General features: G+C 36.0%; 1 protein-coding gene across 13 annotated transcripts in view; it reads left to right on the forward strand.

Annotated features, from left to right (window-relative positions):
• IRAG1 (inositol 1,4,5-triphosphate receptor associated 1) overlaps positions 1-23,628 on the forward strand; it is a 97,963-nt gene that overhangs the window by 3,034 nt on the left and 71,301 nt on the right. For 8 of the 13 annotated variants that reach the window (XM_063331934.1, XM_063331921.1, XM_063331932.1 and 5 more), the window contains exon 1: positions 19,380-19,821. The gene's annotated coding sequence lies outside the window, so the exon portion shown is untranslated. The other 5 variants (XM_063331922.1, XM_063331925.1, XM_063331923.1 and 2 more) reach the window with 5 other exon arrangements.

A 23,628-nucleotide genomic window follows, 5' to 3' on the forward strand; every position in this document is an offset into this window, starting at 1 on the left:
ATAATATTCTCATATAAGAATATGGCAGGCTAAATTTTGAACCCGTTCTCAGATGATTTTGTAATTCATCTGATGTAATGGTGTTTAATTTCCTTTTTTAGTTGCTTGCTACTTCAAATCATTTTATTGCTCTGTTCTAAAAATTGCATTAATTTATCTGTTGCTGCCTTTTATAGTCTCAAAAGAATGTCAGACTTGCTGTGAGAAATGCAAGTACTACAAGGAGATGATGAAGCAGTGACTTCTCTCCTAAGGACTCAGCTGTATGTTCAATCTTTTCTCTGGCTTGCTTTTGGAAGTGCTCACTACATAGTGACATGTAGAAACAACAGGCAAATGTGCCTCTTCAAGTGTACACGGAGGCAATAGCTGGTTGCTGGTAGTTTTAGCTGTGTAGCTCTCATCAAAATGAGAGTTTAGTAGAGTGTTGTGGCAGTAGAAGACTCAGTTTTACCTCCTGGGAATTACTGCTAGTAGTTTATAAATGTTTGTATTTCTCCTTCTGAGAGCCTCTTTTTTCATGAAGTAGACAGAAAATAGTATTTGCATCTTGAATTTATTATTATTATTTATATTTATTGAATACACACTCAGCTCTGATAATAACAGAAACTGGCCTTCTTATTGGATACTGGATACAGCTTGGATACTACCTGCAATCTCTTGGCACCACTCTTGTGGTGCTTCCTTTTTACCCATTGTTCTTTTCTGAATAAGAGTACCACCAATATACTTATTCTGTATTACGTCACTTGTTTAAGAGAACCTTGATAAAATTTCACTTCCAGCAAGTTTAAAATGTGATTGTTGATCATTGTGACTTTGATCACTGAGTCCAACAGTTCTAACAGCCAGTTTTCACTGGCCTTTTCCTGGTCTTTGAAATGCTGAAGAAAAGTAATATTTCCCAGACTGGAAGCTTTTGCTCCCCTCTTGTTGAAAGTTCAACAGTTGAAAAGTTCATTAAGTAATGCTTGTTCTTTTTGCATGTTGCAGGGACTGCTATGTAGGTTCAGTTAAACGTAGTTAAAGAATTGCAATACTTGGTGCATAACCAACATAACGTTGTCTACTACACTCGTATTTAATATAAGTTTATTAACTTTAATTTTTTAACATATTAATTTTAATGCATGGTCTGTTATATATGTTAGTAATCTCTAAGAAGATAGATTTAAGACCCGTCTGCTGCACTGGACTTTGCAAATGTGCTGCCACTTTTTTTCTTTTGTTGTTTGATCTATGTACATGCTGGGTAGCTGCAGCCCATTTGTTGTCAGATTAGTGCAGTTCATTTTCCACATGAAGACTTGCCTGTACACAGCAGAACAGCTGACAGTAACTATCATAACACTAGAGTTTCTGTAAAGAAATGAGACCAATAAATCAAATAATAAAAAAAAAACTATTGAAAAGAAAATCATAAGGTGCTCTAAAAGCTAAATTAAATGTAGCCTTGTAGAAGTATAAAAGGAATCCTTGAACTCCCATCTATTCCTTTTTGCGAGGCCATTACGGTCTCTTTAGATGAGACAGCCCAGCCATTTCAAGCAATCTTTGTATTTACAGAGATGAAATGAGGGAACTGTGAGCTATTTGTTCTGGATCTGTAGCAAAAGCTGCTCTGCTTTATGATTTGTAAGGAAAATATTCTTGCCCATTTCAAACGCTAGAAGGGCGTCCTCTGTGCAGAAACTGATAGCAATGTATTTTGTTTCTGTTGGCATGTTGTGTTTTGTCCACTTGGGCAGCAGGGGATGTTGTGTATGTGTGTGTTTTCCTCTTGCTGTAAGTTTGAAAATGCTATAAGGTTTTCCCAGTTTCCTATCTTGGGTTTCAGCACAGTAACGGGGGAGTAGAATGTGAGCATGTAATCAAATGGGAAAAAAAAGTTTGCTTTATTGGCAAGGTAAACTGTAAGATAAATTTTGAGAAGAAAAAGCGAATAACTGTGTGGACAGATGCAGACAGACCGTTCCAAAGCTGTGTCTTGTCTGTGATTCCATGAGAAAAAACTGTCACTGTGTATCTGTGTGTATTTGCAAAGCTATGGTTTGTACATAATTCAAAGCGAAATTTATTCATACTTAAGACCTGTTGTGTTAGGCTAGTCTCTTAACCAGGCAAAATATAATTAAGAGAATCCAATCTACTTCACATTGTGCATTTAAACCTATTTTAACGTGATAGGTAGGGCTGTGAAGGTAAGCTTGAAAAAGGGAATGACGAGTGAACCTTCTTGAAAGAGGGAGTTAGTTCTTTCTTTTCCCTCCTTACTTCCCCATGAGATTCCACAGGGTATTTGACTTTGCTAAAATGGCTTATTGTGGAAGTACCAGCAGCCTTAGATGTAAAAAGCAAGAACAGAACTTCCTCTCCGTTAATGAAGTTGCTACTTTTTAGGAAGAGAATGAAGTAGTTGTAACAGGTTAGACTATGGGAACTTGGGGTAGGTGTGTGGCAATATGGTGCAAGGAAACATAAAGCATTGATGTGGGTTACCAGCTCTGTTGTGCCTGCTTATGAGGGTGCTGTCACCATAATGCCCGTTTCTTAACATCTCTTCTAGTGTTTCTTTCAGGACAGTGAGGTCATAGCATGGTATCTAATGTTGAGAATTGAATCTTATAGATAATGAGTTTGAATGTTGAGATCTAGATAAAATACATCCCTGCAGTTAAATTTATGCATCCAAAAACCAAAGTGCAAGATCACTTTTTTACTTCGTACAACAGTCAGTTTGAAGTCAGTTTTGATCGAGTGGTATGAACTAGATCAACAGTCATTCATTTGTATTTTGCTGCAGAGTTGCTTCTCGTTTCACTGTCCTTTTCAGAGAAACAGTGTGACTGCCGAAGTCCCCAGAGGCCATAGCAGTTGCTCACAAGACCACTGAATGAAAGCAAATCCAAAAGCTCTTTATTATTGAACTCATGTTCCATAGTTTTATTTAATAGAAGTTTGGCTTCCAAAGTGGGATTAAGTTGTGCAGTTGCAGAGGTGTGGAAGCCAAGGTTTTGACTAATGGTATTAGGAATCTACTAAAATGTTTGAGTGAGTGGACATGATGCAGGATGAATGCATCAATTGGTTCATCAGTGCACTGAATTTAATCCTTTTAAGCTTTGTACATAAAATACAAAGCTTGACAGGATTATTAGTAAAGTATTAATGAAATCCACCAAACTATGCATATGTCTAAAAAGTAGTACATGTACCAAACCAGTAAAGTTCATTTTTGAAGTTCTCAGAAAGATATTGCTGTGAACGAGACAGTTAAATGGACAGTCACAAACAAAATTAAAGGTCCTATTATCTCAGAGACAGATAACATCTTACTTAAATGTATATAGCAGATTTTTGACCATCACTTCCCAAATAAGTAAATCTGGCCTATCAAGTGGGATGATAAAGAGAGATGGATGCTAGATGTAGTAATTTTAATTACCTGGATTTGTTCCATTGAAATGCGGTTGCCAGGATATTGTTGCCTGAGTTATATAAAAGACAAATGCAGATGCTATATTCTTGCTTCTACAGAGTATAAGGATGACAACATTTTTGCAAAGTTTTCCCATTTGAGCATTTCTCATGCAGTTCAAAAATACTGTTTAATAGTCATATCTGTGTATTTGAAGTGTTGCATTATCTCTGCTTCTTAATGTGAACAGAGAAGCTATTCTATATGTGAAGAATCCATCATAGATGAAAGACACAAGAGAGACCTCAGCAAGGTAAGAGATTAAATTTGAGACAGATATTTTCGTTTCCTTTCTGGTTTTATACTTGAAAAAATGAACATGTTCAGGTCATTAACTGAGCATACTGCTCCACCAAATCTCAGAGTTTTATAGACTAATACAAGATTATACAAGGGCTAAACTGAAGTAGGATAATTCAGGCTGCTTCTTCAGATGACTTGCCTTGTAAGAATTTATAAAACTGTGGCACCTGTGCACTGTAGGCTGGAGTGTGACATACTGGTACTAAGGCAGCACAAATGAGCTAGTTTAAGTACTAGCCCAGCAAAGGCAGCACAAATCTAATTCAGTTATCACAATGCCCAGACTGTCTTCAGTATTTCACTTGAAGTTGGCTTAGTTATATTTGGCCTAGAGCATTAGGACTGCACAGGTTCAGACTTTTTTTTTTTTGAAGTTAATTAATGACATTGAGTTTGTGGGGAAAAGAATAGTTACTCCTGCAGGACAAACATGCAGTTATCCTGTAGCAGATAACACAGCACCTGTGTTCAAAAGCTAATAGGCATTAAAAAGACTGTCTTTAGTTTATTTCTTACTTCCCTTTCTTAAATTTGCATATTTGCAATATACAGATCATTTGAATGTAAAGCACATGTGTTTTTCTTTAATATTCTCTGAATGATTAAATAAAGAGAGCATAAAATCTGTCTTCAGGGTAGAAAATGTTGAACTCTCTTTCAGCAGTTTGGTTTAGGGGATACATATTTGGATCCGACTTCACTGATTTCTAAATTTTTCCTCTTCTGGTTAATAATTATATTGCTGAAGTGGTTTTCGTTTATTTTTTTATTTCTTTAAATGTTTCATCAGTAAAACATTCCGTAACCCTGTTTTTTAAATATGTTAACTTGTGGTCAGGATTTTTAATAACTTCAGGTACTTTCCTGGGAGCAATGTCTGCTTAACATTCCTTCTTTGCATTACTGCATATGCAAACAACCCTTCTTTCCCCATTCCTTGTTCCTGTTTCCTGCAAGAGTTAAATTCTTCTATCAGTCAGAAGAGTTGTCCTAAAGTTCCTGTGATTTGGCTCAGAAATAACATCTTATTAGCATAAAGCTTTTCTCATGGTTAGGTGAAAAGAAGATTTAAAAAAAAATAAATCTTTCAACAAAATTATGAAATTAAAGACCTCATTTTATAGTTAATATGCTTGTATGTGTACATATGTATTTTAGCAGCACTAAAAATCCTTTCATGAAGTATCTAGAAAACAGAGGGGTTTTGTTTTGGAGGCTTTCTGTGGACGAGTCTCTATATTGGTGAGAGACTTGCAGCTTCCTCCTGAAAGCCTGGGATTTCAAAGTGAAGTGTGGGGTTTGTACAGTTTGCTGCATCTTTAGCCCACCGAAAAGTACTGGTCCAAGTCTGAAGTTGCATGAAGAACAAAGAGGAATCTTGCAATCTGGCCTAGAGATAGTGTGAAGAAACAAGGGGGTAGGTTTTAAGACACATTAAGACAAATTAAATTTTTCACCCAGGCTTCCAACTGCTGTGTTGAACTGTGTTATTTCACCTTTGAAAGAGAAGAGGGTGGCAGACAATAGCAAAATGAAGCCTTTTAAGTTAATGCCAGTGATCAGAAAATGTGCTTGATCATTATAAAGCATTAGGAAAAAGTAATTTTTAATAGGCATCCACAATTTATCTTCAGTTCTACAGCATGTCACAAGGATTCACCTTTGATCTGTAGGAGTCCTGTCCCATCCCCTCTATGGGTCAGCGCAAAGACTCAAATCTCCTGGCAGAACATCTTTTGTGAAAAGTGCTGTGGTAACTGGGGCCTGGGGAAGAAGATGGAGGCGAAATTTTTACTAGACAAATTAGAAGGTTACTAAATGTAGCAGAGAAAATTAATTTTTTTAAATTAAAAAGCAATTAAAGGAAGAGAGGGATGAGGAGGGGAATTAGCTTCAAAACCACGAAACTTCATAAAACCCCACAAAACCAAACTAACCAACCAAACAAACCCCCATAATTTCTGGACTTTGTGGAGAAACTATTGAACCTTATTTAAAATAATCTCAAGCTCAAAAATCAAATGTAAATGCAAACATATCTGCAAATTTTACTATTCGTTGTAGGGAGGGATTGCCATTCTCCTGCAGCAAACACACTCAAGCTTTGCATTCTGTGAAATTATTGCTTGGCAGCTCTGATCTTTATATATTTCAGTCTTTCCAATCTTGTGCTTTCTTACCTTTGTTTTTTTTCACCCACATCTACAGTACTCTACATGCAGGTTAATTTTTCCTGTGTATTTGTGTACATATGTATATCAATATTTCACATTTCTGTCTCTGCTGCAATTTGTAAATGGGTAGTTTTTCCCTGTCTCACACTGGCCTCCCTCCAACAGCACTGGGATATCCATGTGGTGAAGGGTATGTTTTGTCATTGCCAGTAACAGTAAGATGGGATGAGTTTTTTCATAAAAACACTTTACTGTATGGGTAGTGAAGAAATGGCACCTATCCTCGCAGCCAGCTTCTGCCCTAGAGACAGCATGGGTGACAGCTACCAGTTTCCTAAGTGCTTCTGATTAAGTTTTGCTGAAGAAGATTTTATGCCCTGACTTCTAAGAAACCGTTTAGCAAAAAAATCTTTTTTTAAAAAAGTACCTCTTGTACCACAGCTTTCTTAATTTATAAGAACTGTGTCGATAACAAAATGTTATAATACTTCATACTTCATACATACATATAATACTACATAAGAACACAGCATATAAAATCCATTGGATTATCGGTTGGTCTAACTAAGTAGAGGGACTGAACATGAAAACGATAAGTACATTCTTACCGTTGATTTCTCTGCAGGTGGGTGGAGACCCAGTCACCCATTATACAACAAAATTTACCTGTTGTAACATGTATTATCAAAATGTACAAGTAAATTAAGGTGTACACAACAGGCACGGCAATATTACCATACTAAAATGGGACATGAGGTGGTTGCTGGTAACCAGACGTGATATAGAATAATTCTATTTTGTCCAAAGGCATGCCTAGACTTTTGAACAATGTATTTTAAAAAAGGATAGTAAAATGGTGAGTAACTGTTAAGTCACTCTTAGAGGGGAAATAATCCTAAACTTTACTTGAGGAAATCCTGGAACTTTTCAAATAGCACTTCTGGTTTATGGAGTTTTCTTCTGTTTATGTGGCACTGTTCTGATAAGTGAATCATTTTGTTTTTCCATAGTGCAAGCGTAGTTTGGTTTTAATCATGCTGAAACTTAGGTCTTTTTCATTCTTGGAAAACCTGAGAAATAAGCTGGAATTCACTGCATGTTTTAGCAAACGATATACTTCAATAAGGTACCTTATGACTTATTGCTTGTAACGTTTTAAACATAATCTGCTCTGAAATTGTGCCATAAATGTGGTCATACTCTTCTTGTTCAGGCTTTTGTTAGACTCTGTACTGAGCCCACGGGGCTTGTATGCAGCAAGCTTCCCAGGATTTCAGTATGCACTAACATGCTTGCCTCCTTTGGCTCTGGCATTTTTCCTCTGCTGCTGCTTCACAGTAGTAGGATTCTAAATCCCAGCTGTTTTGGAAACATGCTGAATGTTTGGTTTTCTGTCTTGTTTGTCTCTGAGGGCAAGTAATTGACTAACAGATTCCTCACATTACTCCATAGATATGTTGTCTAAGGGCTATAGTTCAACCCTTCCAAAAATGATAGAAGCAATGCAAGAAACAATAGTTTTGAGGGAGTCCTAAAACAACATGAAGCTTTATTTAATGGCATGAAAAATACCCATTTTGAAAAAACAGAAATAAATCTGCCTTTGCCTTTGTCTTCTCTCATCTGCCTGAAACAGTCTAGGGGGGAGAAAGATGTCAAGGATCTCTGTCATTGTTACTGTCTTCTAAACCATGAAGTTCGTTCAGCTTAGTACATTTTATCCTGACTAGGTTTTTGCTGCTTACTTTGCCTGTTTCTTATTGTCTTTCCTTTTCCCAGATTTGTTAAGCTTATGCTAGCCTTTTCATTGTTTCTGTGGACTTAGTGCATGACTTCTTCCCGAGAGACTCCTCCTTCTTTTTTTTTCCCAAACCTCCTCCCTGAGAAGGATGAAAGTAGTAGCTCTTTCTAACTCTAGCCAATATCCTTAACATTCTACTTTTTTAGACAGAGCAGTGGAGAAATTTCAGCATTTTCCGTTGGTCCTAGCTTAGTGAATATATACTGTACTAGCAGAAATGAACTTATTCTATGGATAGAGCAGTTTTCATAGTGATAGTATTGTATGATCTATTATTTCTCACTGTTACATAGACGAGTTCCCTGAATCGTTACATATGTGCCATTGACTTCCGCTTAATTTGCATGTGTACCTATGATCTGTGGTAAAAAGTGTAGCTGAAAAGTTTGAAAAGACTTTCTAAGCAGCCTTTTTTGCTTGTCATCAATTTACCTTTTTTCCAGTCCACGATGCAAAAACAATTACACATCACTCCAGTTGGGTTCCTATTAGTAAGAAGGCCTATTTCCACAATTCAAAGGAATCTTATTCGAATTTTGTGTGTAAAATTCAAATCACTATGGGTATGTCTGTGTGATTTTTGCACACTTTTTGCTGCCCCCTCCTGATGTCAGGTGATTTAAAAGATTACTCACCAAGCCACTTGTGTAAACATCTGTTTGTTGCCTCTTCTATTTGATGGTGAGCTTCTTTCTCCCTGAAAAGTACTGGCAGGCTTTGTTTGTATAGTTTAAAATAAAAAGTATAGGAAGGATAGTTTGGTCATCTAGTGATAGAATGGATTGTAATTGGATTATATAGATTATTAGTTATGGTCACTCTACGCAGCTTAAACTAGCTGCCAAATTTGGATTTGAGAGGAATTTTCTCCAGAGCGTACAGATAAGAACCTGTTGTTCAGTTGTTCTTAAGTTTTATTGTTTTGACAGGGAAAACGCTGCTAGGTGTGTTTAGGGTTTTTTGTTTGTTTCAGGTGGTGGTTGTTGCAATTGCTTTTCCCATCCCTCCAAAATCTAGAACTGCAGAAAAGCAGACCTTAGGTAGGGGCTGAATTCCAGGCCCTTCTGTTTCTTGCTGTTACTTATATAATAGAGTTCTAACTGGGTTTTTTTTGTTTCATTTCAGAACACAAAAGATTTTTTTTGTTCCAGATTTGAATTAATCCCTATGAAATTCAAGCTGATCAAATTCTACTGAAGCTTCTACAGAAGTCCAGTGTAGTTCTAGACTTATTTATATAGCTATATCTAGCTCTATCTAATGTATCCTTACCAAAGGGAAAGACTGGAGTTATGCAGAGCATTGACTTAGCTATATTTCTGTATTCTGTAATTCTGTTTTCTGAATTCTGTAGCTTGTAAAATTGCATGGTATTTGTACGTGCTCATTTAAGATTTAATTTCTTTTTTTTTTTTTAAGATGGCAAGCTGATCATATAAGATTTTACATCCTAACTTTTTATATGTATAATTGCCTGATATCAAATAATTGTGCATATTCTCTTCTGTAGCTGCAATAGCTTGTCTGCACCTCACTGTCTTATCGACTGAATCGCCCCCAATTCATGCTGTTCTTTCTCAATTGTTTGCTTTTTACTGAAGGTTTTCAGAGTTTTATTTCAGTTGGATGTAAACTCAGTCACTATAAGAAACCGTATGTGAAAAGAGAAATCTGAGTTAAAGGATTTTGTTTTATATTTTCAGCTATAAAATTTTGTCATAATAGAAATACATCTGAATCAATTGGGAAAAATGTATCTGCTAGATAGAGCATTCCATTTTTCTTCTACAAAGTAGAACAGTGATAGTTACATAAACAAATACCAATACACATTTTGACATGATCAGACTTTGAGGAGTTAAGAAAATACAAGAGTCTAGCATAGACTCAAGAATACAAGGACTAGCAGCCTAAAGAGACTAAAACCCGAAAAGAAACAAGTCTGAGAAATGTAAATATCAAGAACATAAGTCTTAGAATAAAACCAAATGAGCACTGTAGTTTTTTTTAATGAGGCATCAAAGCAGGATAGAAAGCAGGTTTTAAAAAGTTTATCAGAAAGTATTACCCAACTCTGCATTTCCCCAAAGAGGAATCAAATATTAGAATGAACAAACAGCACTTTGAAGCCCAGTATTTTCATGTGCTTGTTCAGCATGCTTTTTGTTGTTTTCCTTCTGGACCAAACGTTGCTTTGCAGAAATCAGTAGTTCAGGTCTATATAAAGCAGCTGTCCCTATAGTCTAAAAGGTAGATGGGTAAAACATGATATTTAGCATGCTTTTCTTCACCCAAGCCCTGTTTGGCTTGGGGGGCAGGAACTTTTGTGCCTAATACCTTTGATTTAAAGGTATTAATATTTTTGATATAAAGGTATTATCTAAAATGATAGCTGCCCTCTGTCAAAACTGCAACTGCGTGGTTTTCCAAGACGACTAAAATTTCAAAAGAAGGGGTTGTTAACTTTTAGTGGCTATTTTTAACAAAAAAACCAGCAGGTTATATTTACCTCTGTGCATTAGTTATTTTCCCTGGCTTTTTTCTCAGTAAGGAATTAGGATTCATGTTTGTGAATCAAGAGACAAAGGGTTTGGGGGCTTTCTTTATTTTCCATTTTCTAATTTGTGATTTACTACCTCTCCTCACCAACCCATCTGAAAATATTAAAGGATATACTATAATTTCTTTATGGGCTACTACACTTCATTGTTTAGAGTGACTTTTATAGAGGTGCGTATTTTATTGTATATTGTATAGAGGTTATTTTATTGTATTTATTTTGAGGAATCAACCAAGAAAAAATATTTTCCTTGGTGTCTTGAGCAAGTTCCTTTATCCTGCACAGTTAAATACCTTCTAGTATTAATAGAACTGTTCAAAAGAAATATGGGTTTCAATGCACGAAGAGGGATGAAAATTGTCAGGTAGAATATTCTCCTTGAGGAAATAACTGTTTTTCAAACTGTGTATTGTTTCAAAAGACAAATGTCATCTTAACTTACAACTGAGGGGGAAAAAATATATGTCAAGTAAGTGAAGTTATTTGCATAGCCTGGAGCAACAGATTGGAGAATGGTGAATTGTATTTAAATCTCAGGCTGCCTGGAATGCTATAATTCTATAGTGATATAATTTGTCTCTCTCATAATGTCATACAACTCAGCACTTTTGCTGTGGAATTGGCTATTTTACAACTGATACCCCTCCTTGCTTTATTTCTCTGCCTGCAGCTGCCTTTTGTTCTTCAGCTTTTTCCACAAAGAACATGTAAATGAATTGTATTGTACAGTAGCCAGATTTCAGAGGGAAGGTAAACCAGAAATGCTTTGCAGTTCACAGTCAGGGAGGAAGGGGAGTCATAAACTTTGATTGACAAGCTGCTTTTGAGAATGATGCAGGCACCTAGGACAGGTACGTGGCTTTTCGTGAAAATATAGACAGCACCTAAACTGCTGTGAAACCATGTGATTAACTCAAGAAACAGTGGGAGTATTTCCAGGGAAAAGGAATGCTGATAGTCATTTTCCTAACTGAAGCAATCCTCTGCAAATACAACTAGTGCTGTCAGTCAGGAGAGGATGATGAAGCAATACTTAATAGTTTTCTTCCCTCCCCTGCTAAAAGCTATGCAGCGTGTTCTGGGGAAAACATTAATCTGTCAAAGCCTATGCCACCATCATCTCCATCACTGTGTGGAGGATTGGGGCATGTTTTTGTCCATGCTGTGTCTACATTCCTTAGAGTATAGTGCACTGTACAGCGGATTTGAGCACATGCTTGTGTTTGAATCCCATTCAGGGTGAAAGAAGGGGGCTTTAGACACCAAACTGCTGCCAGCTGTTCTTGTCCTTCTGGTAAAAGCCCAGATGTTCTGATGAACATCTGTGGGCTAGGAGGTAAAAAGTGGAATGGCTTTCGACATGCCCCGTTTGATCTCTATTATAAAAACAGAAAAGCTATTTCCAGTCTGTTCCAACCCTACTGGAGGGAGAAGGAGGTAATATGAGCTTGCTACCAGTCTGGGACCTGCAGGAGCGCACTTATTAATATTGGTACATTCTACTACAACATTTACTTCAAAGCATGGTACTATGACACACCCTTATATACATGGGTGTACTTTTTGGCATAGTTATATATAACGCTTTTTTTCTTACTAAACTTTACTACAATGGCATCAGAATAGAAAGTAGCTGTACTCAGGGCTAATTAATACATTTAATATTTAGTTAATCTCTCTGAGTTCCAGGATCATTGCATCTCATCAAAGTTATGTGATTCTCACATATCCCATTATTTATATGTTCCCTTTCTTCAGGTACGTATCTCTAAATAATATTGCAGTTATTTTGGTTTTGGCTTGGATTTGTTTGTTTGTGGTTTTTTTTCTGTTACAGGGTAGTAGGTAAGAGAAAGGACTGAAGCAGTTGTGGATGAAGATTGCGTGTTTTAAATAAAGCAAACACTATCACAAAAAGCAGAATCACTTGCTCTGGTGATTAAAACACAACGCTGATGAATGTTTCATTGCCTTGTTGCAGTATGAGATGATCCAACTCTGAATATGCATTTCCTAGTAAAAGCATGTCAGTCTCTTGTTTTGCGAAAGTTCAGTATATCATAAGGTGACGTTGATTAGTTTTTTAAAAATATATATATTTAAATACAGGATAGGGTATTGGCTTATCAGATTTTTTGGTGTTTATTTTCTTTATACAAGACCGCTCTTAGAGGCTTAAGATTTCTTTTAAAAGAACTGATAAACATTTATTTTTTAATGTCTATGTCTGTTTTTTTATATGTCTATAAAAAATAGAAAGTCTTGCTCATAACTAAAACAAAAGAACCCTGACTTTGCTGGTGTTTTTGAACCAGGCTTTTAAAACTAGGACATCCACCTTGAAGAGAATCCTAGGAAGAGAACATACAGAAAAATAGGTCACCTGGTTGCCCATTAGGAAATACACCCACCAGGAAATTATGGTCGGATTGAAGTATGAGAAGAAATGTAGGAAGGGGTATTAGGTTTTAGATTTGAGGTGATACAATCTAGATCAGAGGGAAGGATGGAAAGCGGGGTGTGGAAAGGAGCTAGCAGAGAAAAGATATCGTAGAGTCTCACGTTGATACTGGTATATCTTTGCAATGAGTCATAAAACTGTGATTTAGGCAGTTCTGGAGGCATGACAGAAATGCAGCGTGCTTTAAGGGTGATCTGGTAAAAAATCTCACTGGAAATGCATCCTTTTGAACGTTGGCAAAAAATGAGGCACCGGTCCTACGCCCCACAGCTATTTCTATGAGAAGCTAGGAAAAAGTTGAATAAATGATTCTTTTAATCCCAGCTTTCTCCTTACAATGCTTCTTTGAGGCAGATAAACATTTAGCTATGTACATATACATATGGTGACACTGAACATACAAAATTAATGAATGTTGTACTCCAAAACTGCCAAACTCTTAGCATGTACTTAGTAGAAATGTGTTACTTGAGACTTAAAAAAAAAAAATAAAAATTGGATAATTCCAAAGGGACAAGCAAAAGTCATGGTTGCATCCACAGATTGAATCTCTTTTCTGCAAAACATCAAGTAACTTCTTTCAAATTTTCCAAAAATGTTCTTACATATATTCAGCATATGTAACAATTTTTACTCTTTTTTTGGGAAACAGTTGAACCATGCTGGCTGAAAATCAGTCTTTTGAAGCCAATCACTTTAACCCAAATGATCACAATTTTATCACATCTCAAATAACTGAGACTGCAAAACCGCAGTGTTACAATGTTATAAGTGACAGACAGTTTTATCTATAGACATCCCTATTGATACTCTTTTTTATTTGCTTTTTGCAGTGCACTACTTTAATCTTCTCTAAGGAAAAGTACAAAGACACAAACCATCTGATGAACCCTGCAACAGTCTGCCAGCAGCAGTCATCAAATCAACAAAAATGTGAGTTAAAAGCTTTTCTCTAGAATTCTACTGGTAGAGGTGGAATAAGTATTCTATCCTTACTTTTTTTTCACAAGCTCTTGGAAATTTTAGAATAAATGACAAAGAGTAGAATTCCAGCACTGAAAACAAGTATTAACCAAAGTCATTCTCTGGCCAGGGTTTGTACTTATTTTTATTTTCTGCTGTTGGAATGGAGATCAGTTACTGTGGCCCTGATAAAAGCTTCCCACATTACTTCCTGGTAAGTTTATTTTTACTATGTGGTAAATGTATTATTCACCCTGCAACTAATTCTTAAAACCTAAGGCTGTTAATTGAGTCTGCAAGCATTCTGGATCAATATGGGCAGTAAGAATTATTATTTAGGATTAATTCAGCAAGGGAATGTCAGATTAAAGCCTAAAAAATATCTGTCTTGTGGTCTTTTCCTAAGAAAAAGCAAAGTCATTATTTTCTTTCTATGGATTAAAGTATCTTCTTGCAATATTTTAATTTCCCTTTTCTTAGACTGGAATATGATAGGAAGTCCAAACTTCAATATGAATACTGAATTTAGGAAGAAGTATAATTTACTATTTTGACCTAGATTAGTGTGCAGTACTAGTCTCCTTCACTTGTACTTTTGAGTGCCGTAGTATGCTATTATATGTACGTACATCCATGTGGAAGGAGAAGCCCGTCAGCTTTTGGATTTTTTTTCTTCTAATTCTTCACTTCTGTCTGACTTCTCACAGGCAAGGTAAGATGGAGCTTAGTCATAGTGCGTATTAACCTCTTCAGGTTTCTAAAAAGATTGCCAGAAAAGTTATTGTAAAGCTTCATCCCTCCTGTTTTCCCGAAATCCAGCTATAACAGATCCCTTTTCAAGCCCCCCTGTCCCTTCCCCCACCCCCAAAATCAAAACAGAAAATGGGCTCTGATGGGAGGTGTTCTCTATGGATAATTTGTCACTCAGTGGCCATGATTATGTCAAAGTCTTCTGGAGTATTGTCTTTGATTGAAAAACTTTTTTTTTTTTTTTTTTTTTTTCAAAAATATGACTGCATTTTTTTCATTTGGATCATCTTCCCAAAAGTTTTTTCCATAGAACACAGGATGATCATTTAAGAATATATTAAATGCATTACTTGTACACATGCTAAGGTTTCAATTGCTATTAGCAGAAATCAAAGCTGAACCTTAGAAAACAGTTCATTAGACTAAGTGAAATGCGTTGATGACCTTGGAATACTCTGTGTGCGCTAAAAAGTATGTAATATCTTTAGCTTCTTGGCAGGCTAGATTTTAAGGGCATGGAAACAGAATAACATTCTTACCCACAAAGGTTTAAATTTCTGATACTGTTTTGCTTTTCCTGTAAACTATTCTAAATGTCTTAATATGGTGATTTTATTGGAACTTCATTTTTAAAATCATTTTCTTAAAGGAAGGAGAAAAAAAAAGACACAACATGAATATGTGAAATTACCATACAATGTTTTTTGTAAATGCTTTGTGTAACGTTTTTCCAGAAAGACTTGGCCATTTAAACTGTGTTTGTCAGTTTGGATCATTTTATTGATTATCTGGCAATGAATGCTAGTAAACAGATTGACATTTTGTTTCTTGGACTTCGTCTGTTTCTCATATAGAGACTATTAGCTGGCTATTTTGAGACTGAGAAAAATGTTAGTTTTATAAATAAAAAGACTTGTTATGGCTTAATTAGTAGGTTTTTTGCAAGGACTTTGAGTATTTCTCTCTATGGTTTCAAATCTTTCACATAACATGGACTAGTTTACAGGATCATCTGTATGACCTCAAAGCAAACTTTATTAACATTGTTTTCAATATAAATGTTTTCTTTAAGATGACTGGACTCTAGCATATGTCTCCTTGTTCTGCAGGCTCTTATTCTGCGATGGCATATTCTTTTAACTTAACATTTCTGATTCATATGAAGTGCTTCGCTTTTGCTGTAGAAAGTTGGAAGCTAAACTCCCGTCTTTCAAAAGACTCATCTAGAAAAGTTGCTGCATAAATGTTATGAGAAGTACCATAAAGTTTTGTAACATTTTGCATTAATTATCTAGCATAGCTGCTCAGCTGGCTGGCAGGGTGAATATTGACTAATACCATCCTGTTGAACCAGCATACATTTTACGTGAAATATTTTACTTTCCAGTTGGGATTTAGTATTCAGCAGAATGAGTGAGTCCCAGATGTGGAAAGTTTATTGCATGTTTTGCTTTGTATATTTTTTGTAATGTATTTACTTATCAGACCTGTTCTTGTTTTGTTTTTCTCTCCTGTCTGGATGAACTGGCAGATAAGATTGCCACACAGTGTTAGAGTTGCATACATAAATGAGATCTGCATAACGGACACCAGCATAAAATAAGATGACTTTTGTGTGCACTGTAGAGGTAGCAACATACAAGCCAGAAAACCCACAGAAAACACAAATCTGATACCGTATCAAACATTTAAATTAACAAAAAAAATTCTGTTCAAGAAAATGAATGCACACAGGAAATCTTGGGCATAAAATTTAGACTCAGTTAACTAGTTTTTCCATACAGTTGAGGAGAAATAAGATGATGAGTATGGCTAATACAATTAATTCAATAAACAAAATAGTCAGTGCTCATTGGCATTTGTGAAGTGAACCTGAGGTTGACAGAAATGCATTCTAGATGTGGTAGGACAAAAGTCTTAACTGGTAAAAATACTTTTGGGATATTTTTAAAATGAAATATGAAAAATCATGTCATAGGACTCCAGTTTTAAGTGCAAATGTTATCACTTCTGCTGCAAATTTTTAGCCTGCCTGATTAATAATCTTTATACTTTAGTCACTGAATAAAGAATAGTGCATATAATCATGTCTTGCCACTTACACTTTGTCAGCTATAGCATGCATCTTTTTTATCACACGGATGACGATTATGTATGGGCAGAAAGGATAATAAGCAGCATTTTTAATACAATGTATTTTAAAAGCATAAATTCTTCAAAATAATATGGGAATTCTGTTTTATAAAATTATTTTCTAGGCAGTACTCTATACATATGGTGGAGAATTTACAGCTTTATCCTGAGCCTATCAAAAGCTCAAATGTAAACACCTACAAATGTGTCTACCCAAATAAACCTTTGAGTTAGAGTTCTTATATCCCAGACTGCCCAGTTAAAGCCAAAACTAGGAAAAAAATGCGTAGCAAGATCACTTGTCTGCTGTTGCTCAAAGAAAGTTTACACTTGAAAATGGTTGTGCCCCAAAATCAAAGATCCTGCATGAAACATTACTTGCACTTCAGGCCTAGGGGCAGAACTCTCAATTATTTCCATATGACCAGTATTTTTGGGATTGTGTTCATCTCTTCAAAGGCAAAAGTAAAAATTGTTAAATTTAGGGAGCCCAAGTCATGTAACTTAGCATAGATACATATTGCACTACTTCTTTCATAAGTCCCAGAGCTGTGAAAAGCAAAAGAAAGTTGGCTGGTGGGGGCACATACATCTCACTGCCAGGCCATATGTATCCCCCACAGAAGCACATCTACCTACTCTGAGATACTTCAGAATATTTATAAGAGAATAATTTTATGCTATTCCTGGGGAATACACTACCCTAATACTGGCAACGTAAATATGTTGGGTTATGTTGGAAAGGGGAGGAGAGTTTGCTGCTACTGTATGTGGCCAGCCATCTGTATTAGGATGTTTTAAAAGAAGCTGGTATCACCAGATCTTAAAAAAACAAGATCAAAGCAAACAAACAAAAAAGAGGTATGAAAAGTTTTACTTACATGCTACATGTCACTGTGCCTTCTTTATACAATGGTAACAATCTAGTTAAAATAATTAATTTTTAGATGCTAAGATTACCTCATTCAAAAACCTGTATTTTAGTTAGAAAGTTTCACTTTCATTTGGCCAGAGATCATTCATGTTAAACAAACCTCTGGGCAAAGCATCTGCTAAAGCATTGAGCATGCTATAGGATACAAAAATATACAAGCAGTTTCAGGAGCTGAAGATGGAAGCATCATTTTCCCCTTCTCATGAGCACCTTCTGTTTACTACCTAAACAGCAGGGATCATGTTTGTGTGGTGTTGAGTGGATGGGTCAAACAAAAGAGAACCAAAACTCTGCCACTCTGTGTTTCTCACATAGCAGGGGCAATAGCTTAAATCTCCTTTACAAGCTGCTGACTTCATGAAGTTTCTAGAAACTTTAAAATATTTTGATACCTCCGTTACTTTAACAAATTTTAGCTAAATCTGGCTAACTGTGGTTATAGGGTGCTAGACCAATGGACGAGCAACTTAATCAAAAAGCTTCTTCCCAGAGGATGGTAGTGCTAAAAGGCAGTAAGCAACTTGTTCGTGCCGAAACTGGGTTTAAAGCAGTCTTTGCTGTGAAACGGATGTGTGCAGATTTAAAAGAAACACATATTGCAGACAAAAGAAACATTTGACACTTGTTGCCTAGAAATTCTGAGAAATGATGAATTACAGATGCTAGTAAGACTTCTGTAGTTGCAGATAACTAGATGAAAGACTGTACACCTGCTGAGCTACAAGAGAATATTTCAGAACTCAAGTTTGTGGGTAATAGTAATTCAAAAAGATTAAAGTGGATATGTTAAAATGTCTTGTCAGAGATCCAGTAATGGTGCAAAGGACTGTAAGTGGACAAAGGACATCAAGACCTGAAATGGTTTTTGAAACATCTATCTACTCTCATGATTTTGGGATCAAGCTTAAATGCCAATGTTAGGGAAGTTTTTCAGAACTTTTTTTACTATGTTGATTTTGGGGACAAAGAATGTTTTACGCGTAGAATAACAGACTTCCTAATACACACTCAAGCCTGATATGGCACAAATGAGGCGCCCAGCTTCTTATATCCTTATGTTACAGGGACTGTGCTATGTTGCAATCAACTCAACTTTGCCCACTTCTCCTACAAGCATCCTGATGTTTCCATGCATCAGTCCGCTATGGAGTGTGCTTTCCAAGTCAAATCATCAAATCCTTACTTTCCTTTGTGTGATCTGATTCTGCCTTGATGCTCTTACTAGCCATTATCAAAAGGAAGTTAATTTAGTATCATCGTTTGCTCCATTCTCTTAAAGCAGGCCTAATATGTCCCCTCCAAACTCAATAATAATTTTATGTACATTGTGGTGCAATTTTTTGACATTTCCCACCTTCAGCTCTCTTGTCTCTACTTGAATTGTGAAAGGTTTTTTGGACAGGGTTTGGCTTGCTTATATTTAACAACTTTACAGTACCTGACATAAGCAGAATTCTTAGTTTAGGATCTGTGGATGTAATTGTAATACTTATAAATAAATAATCTGAATTGGCTAAAGGGCCGGAGTACGATCTATGTCCATTCCAGAGCTGAGCTCTGAATCAAATGCATGTGATTCTCCTGCAGGTACTTGAATACAGAGTGCTAAATGTTTTGTAGGTTGTTTTTTTTCCCCTCTTCATGCTCCGTTTGCAGCTACATTCTGTCATGGGATACAAGCAACTTTGGTGGACTTCAATGGGAATTATTCATATTTTGCAAGTGGAGAGCAGAGCCCGTGACTGGACTGGAGCCAGCATTCTTTAAAAGTTCACATGCCTTGTATTGGCTCTCTAATTTAGAATCGTTCTGACCAAACAAAGGAGGAGCGGGGAATGAAAAATAGTAGCAGCTGTTCCAGTAAAAAATTCTAAGGGTTAACATAACATGATGTAAACTATTTCATGTGTTCTTCCTACTTGCCCGTTTTAATCAGAAATGAGTAAGTAGAGCCTTATATGCAGTGAACTTGAAGAATGCTAATGGGATGTCTGCATCGTGTTGTGCTCAGAGTACTTATGCCAGAATAGGAAAGCCTTTTATTCTGTAATTCTCTGAGGCAAGAACGAGGCTTTCTGAAGAGTTACTTTAAATTTAAACTCTCATTCTAATGTTAGACAGCCTGTTGGATCTCTGAGTTAAAAATTGCTTCAGCTTTAGTTACTAGAGCCAGATGTAACATTGACCTTAAATGGTAAAAGCTCCCAAGAGTGAAAGAGAGGCTGGCCTGAGGGGAAAAAGAGGAATAACTGAAGTTTTAGGTAAGTAATCTCTATAACTGAGAATAAGCTCTTTTTCAGCCGTGAAACAGAACGGAACCATATTTCCTCCTTAAAGGTACAGTACCTTGTTGTTATGATACTGAATAGTTGGTTCTTTCTACCTCTTCCCCCTTGCTCCCTTCAAATTCTACCTCCTCTTGAAATTTTAGCTGCTTAAAAAGTGGATGTAGTTAACAAAACCTAGTTCTTCTTACATACTGTTTGGGAATATACAAGAATGAAAAAGAAAAAGCTGTGTTAATTATACTGAGACTTGATTAATCAAGGTACGTAGTCAGTAATTCAAGGCAACCTGATTCACAGATGCTATTATCTGTATTGTGCTGACCATTAGAGAGTCTTAGTTAGCAGCAGTACATGTTATAGGGAAACAGATATTTAACAGATTTATTTTTTCTTTTTTTTTTTTTTAATTGTATGACTTTCCTTCCCACATGCTTGCTTTTAACAGTGCTGGAGTTGTTCATTTCGATGGATTACTTACTCGTGTCTGGAACCTATCTTTTAAAAAGACACTTCCACAGCCATTTCTTTATATAGTATGTGTTTGCTTTTAATCCTATTAGAGGTAAATTAATACCATGAAGCTGTGTCTAATTGAAATGCTGTACAGAAAAAAAAAACAAACCACCTTCAAATTTTAAAGCATGTTTTCTTTAGCATGAAAAATCACTGATATTTCAGTCTTCAGTTTTATCTGTGCTGTTTGATAGGTACTCTGCACCGAAGTGTATTTTATTTTCTTGCCAAATTAAAACGCTTTTTTTGTCTTACTAATGTATACGTTAAGCTTTTTTCAGACAACAGTATGTAAACAATATGAAAGAATTAGGTCACTACAAGGAAATGATAGCTGAAATTGAAGAATCAGGTTTCTGTTACTAATGCATATTAGTAAAAACTCGCATTAGTGAGTTGATTTTTCAAATTGTATATAGCATGGTTTCATTTGGTGAAAAATTCTCTGCAATCAGCAGTAGCAGATTTCCATCTTTGTGGAGTGATTAGACAGGTTTTAGTTTATGCTATGCAAAGATTGGGTGAATTTAGAGTTCTGAGCATAGACTGTGTTCCTGCAAGTGTTAACAGTTACTGCATTTATATTTGATATGGTAGGTGTTTTGTATACTTTAACAGAAGTTAACTTCTTCCAGCGTCAAAAGATAAATGAACCTTACTTGTTAGAACATTGTTGATCTGGTTGCAAAACTTGTGTTTAATTTTCCTTTTATTTTTCTCTGGACTATCATTTGCGAACAGCTTGCTACTTCTAGGTTAATCTCCTAGCTGACCTTCATGTTTTAAATGAACAATTTTATTCCAAATCAACAATTATACCAAACTTGGAGCTTAATAATCTAACGATACAACCCATAGAAATCTGAGTTTATTAGAACAGTGGAAATTAAGAAACAGTCCAATATATTAAATGCTGAGTACTAGAGAATCCTCGCTCTTTTAATATTCTTGTATTTTCTAGCCTCCAGAGGCCCTCATTCTGATTTGCTGATCTTGCATGTGTTACTTTACATGTGAGATTTTCTGTACCCCTTCAACTTGTGCAAGGATGTGCAACTTCAGATGGTATTTAGAAGGCATTTAAGTTTTAATAAGTTATTTTTAAATTTGTTTATATACTGGAGTAACTGATCTGTGTCTAACTCCTCCACATCTGAACTAAGTGTATACTTATAATATATGATATCTTGTAGCATTTCCGCAACTATTGTTCTTATTCTATACAGTCCTTTTTAATTTTGTAACTTAGAATATATGATATAGTGCCCGTTTCTAAATTTATTTCAGTAAAGACGTTATAATGACAATAAGTGTAATTTAATACAAAGAGTACAGGTTGCTTGTTTGTAGATAGTGAAAATTGTGTGTTAACATTAACACTATGATAAAGTACCTAGGATTATCAATGTATTTAACCTACATAAATCCATCTGTTTTACATCCTTCTGGATTAAGCTCTAAATTGGCTGTGGACATGAAACCTACAAACCTCCCCACCTCCTATCTTTTTATATGTTTCAGTCAGTTTTAATAACTACAGTCCTATTTATCTGGGACCAAAGCAGCAGAAGTTAAGGATTATCTGGCAGTCAGATTCATAGCTTCAATCTTTAGCACGAGCTTCTTCCATCCTCCTTTGGATCAATCTGCTTTCCAACAGCTTTTAATGATAATATGGTGTCTAATAATTTTTTGAAAAGCTGGATAAGACAGAGTATGGAAACTGGGGTATAGGAAGTTGGTACTGAGAAGAGACGGACATGAAAGCTTCTCATTTCAAGGGTCATATATATATATATGTTCCTTACATGTCATGGAGTTCTCTGGCCTCATCTAAGATGCTGTTCTTAGAGAAGTCTGTAAGTCCAGGAAAAAGAAGCATCAAATGGCTTGCGAGTGGAAAGGGAAAAAACTCTTGCTGTTTTAAGGTTTGTGGGCTATTTAAAGATCTGGGGGATTTGTGGGCAGAGAAAGATCTCTTTTCTGTCCTAACTTGCAGCCTTCCTGTAAACTAAGCATAAGAATTTCCTTGTGATGTGCTCTCTGCTTGTACTTCCTTTGAAAAGTGGGTCAAAGAGATGTTTTGGATCTCAGTATCACTGACAGAAAGGAAATCTGAGTGGGTGATGGATCCTTGTAAGCTTATAAACTAGTGACTCAAGAGATGAATTATTGCTTATGTACACGTGTAGTGGAGAACTAAGACTGTGACTGTTATGGTAGCACTTTGAAATAACAACTTAGTTTCCCTCCCCGGAAAGCAGGTCCAAAGAATTCTGAAAAGGAGAGAGGGGTTTGTTACTTAGAGCAAGTGGACTTGTAGCCTCAAGTTTTGTTGGAGAGCTTGGACTCTAACAGCATCTTGGGATTTAATCCTCTTCAGTAGGTAGATATAATAGTCTTTTTCTTGATTTTTCTTTACTTTGTTTATTTCAATGTGTCTATCATTAATTTTACAATCTGGAAAATAATTTGAGAAATTCAGTTTTACATAGGAATTAACAAATGTATTAAGTATCTGAAAGATTTAAACAACAGCAAACCCAACAATGATGACCAACTCCACCCACCACTAATAGCTGAAATCAAGAATACCTTACCATCTGCTAGAACTCTTACCTGCCCTTAAAATGTACAAAACCCAAAGTCTTTAGGTGTCACAAGTCATCAGGGACTTGTAATATTGTAAATATGATCACCTGTAGGTTTGGACAAGTAAGGCCTGTAGAATTTTTTTTTATGCTAGCACAGATTGCTTGGAGAGGGGAGGATTAGAGAGGCAGGGAGGGAAACGTGCAAACTTGGCAGGTAACGTGTTTCAAGTGTGCATGTAAACCTGAAATTTTCTTGCCCCAACTAATGCTAAAGCATATTCTGTTATGTTTTGTCATGATATAAAGTTATACTTTAGAATCCCTGTGCTGTCCCCTAATTTATGTGCAAATACGCTTACAGAGTCGCTATCTCATGGCTATAAAATGGGATCCACTGGGCTAGTTCCTGCAATTTCTGCAAAAAGCAAAGGATTTGAAAAGTTGATATAACAAACAGTGGGGGTGGAAAGGCATTTCTGTAGGAGCTGCGCACTTTTTTTGTTACCAGTTGTAAGGTTTTGCATCCTGGAAGTGGACACATGGTAGACACATTCTGTGCTGCTGGGTCAAGTATAGCGATTGCGTTGGGCTAGGGGCTTGCCTTCAGAGTAAAATTATTACTGTTTATATTAGTCTGCAGAATGTTTTGTAGTGCTGAAGTTATACATGGGGA

This window comes from Chroicocephalus ridibundus, chromosome 4 (assembly GCF_963924245.1).
Source record: "Chroicocephalus ridibundus chromosome 4, bChrRid1.1, whole genome shotgun sequence".
Classification (NCBI taxonomy): domain Eukaryota; kingdom Metazoa; phylum Chordata; class Aves; order Charadriiformes; family Laridae; genus Chroicocephalus; species Chroicocephalus ridibundus.